Below are 1,748 nucleotides of genomic sequence, written 5' to 3' on the forward strand. Positions count from 1 at the left end.
TACTCAAAGCTGTGATAAGAACGGCTTTATTTGTTAGGAAAAGATGCCACAAAGTCTTGGTGGGCAATATCAACTTCAGGAGAGAAGCAATATTGCAAAGAAGCCCAACTTGAAAACTTTATTTTATACAAAAATAAAATAATACCTAAGTTTGTATCTGAATAGACTTTAAACCAGGGCCATTATTTCATTAACATAGAAAACTCCCAGGGAGGAAAGACCCTCCACTGATGTAAATCTGCTATCATTCAATACCTCTCTGGGGCCAATGAGAAATTAGTGACTTGGCCAATATCTTTCATAGATTAGACTCAAATCTAGATTGTTTTTAGCTAAAGTTTTCTTTTTTTGCACTGCAACATGATGCCTCTTACAAATCAATAATCATTAAATGTCACTCACATATTGGTAAACTACCTTTAGACAAATATCAAAGAGAGACTGCTTCTTGGTCAATTTTTCTTTTTACAATTTTTATCTCTAGTTATATTATAATATTAATTTTTTCTCCCACACTAAATAATGCTTTTCCAGGTTTCATACAAACTCATTGTAGGAAAAAGCTTAATTGTTAGTCATTATATAATTACTAAAGTGTAGAGGGCCACAGATAGAGGAAGTTGGGTGAGGTATAGGATCCTAGAGCCCAGAGGGACCCTGCTAGCAATGTTGGGTTCTGCTCCCCATCTCCCCTAAGGGCTTTCAGACTTCCTGAGAAGTCAGGGTGGTGACAACTTGTGCTGCAACTGAAGCAGAGTGATTCCAAGTGGCAAAGAGTCATCTACATACAATAGCAAGTTGTGTATGCGGTCCCTCATGTGCAGTATATAGTTAGCTCATGTGCAGTGTTGCTTTGGTCATATAAGAGTATTCAGATGTATAAGGCTGAGAGAATTTGGAATAAATGAACTCCATATTTTGACCATCCACATGAGTCTCACCTTATCACTCCTCTTCTAAGAGAGCTAGTCCGAACACCACATAATGTAGGCAACTATTAATAATCTATATTTGATCAATGAACACTAATCTTTGCATAGGGGCCATGCTAATCTCTATATTGTTCCAATTTTAGTATATGTGTTGTCCAAGCAAGCACAATGAGGAAACTAATTGCTGCAAGTTCTGGGCATTTTTGTCAAGGGACAATGATGGTCATTAAGCTGAGTTGTTCAGAGATTATTAATGTATGAGGTTGGTGTGGAATAAGGTTTTCTCTTCAGAAGAATATTGAACCTCAGAGATAGACATTGGCCACTATCATGGAAATCAGTGGCAGTTTCAGTTGATTTCAGAAGACAACTCAGACGTAAGTGGAGTTAGGAAGGTCATAACTACATCACTGGAAAACTCTAGATACCTTTCTGACATGGTCATAAGAATGATAATTTCTAGGAAAGTAGCTAGGTGATTATGTGTTTTAGTTTCTCAAGGTATCATAAATCCTTTGGTTATTCTGGATACATTGTCTGGAGTTTTTTGTTTTTTGTTTTTTTTTTAACTTTTTAAAAGTTTTTAGTCAAAGCAAATCTGATATTCCTTATAAACAATCAAAATATTGGATTTGGGAAGGAAATAGGGACACTAGTAAGTCCTGAGTTTGCTTGTGGGGATAAAAAACATTAATTTTCTTCAAGAATCAAAAGGGAAGATTTATTTGGAAGACTTTTTTTTAAAATTTCAGGGCTTAAGAACTTTTAAAATAAATTGCTTCTGCATATAAAAGCAAGAATTTTCATTCTACTTAG

At 35.2% G+C, this 1,748-nt stretch overlaps 1 non-coding gene across 1 annotated transcript; it reads right to left on the reverse strand.

Annotated features, from left to right (window-relative positions):
- Nucleotides 1-996: 996 nt before the first annotated feature.
- Nucleotides 997-1,099, reverse strand: LOC141565210 (U6 spliceosomal RNA). The gene has a single exon (XR_012488894.1). It is a non-coding gene; the product is annotated as a U6 spliceosomal RNA (small nuclear RNA).
- Between the last annotated feature and the right edge of the window lie 649 nt (nucleotides 1,100-1,748).

This window comes from Sminthopsis crassicaudata, chromosome 3, assembly GCF_048593235.1.
Source record: "Sminthopsis crassicaudata isolate SCR6 chromosome 3, ASM4859323v1, whole genome shotgun sequence".
NCBI lineage: Eukaryota > Metazoa > Chordata > Mammalia > Dasyuromorphia > Dasyuridae > Sminthopsis > Sminthopsis crassicaudata.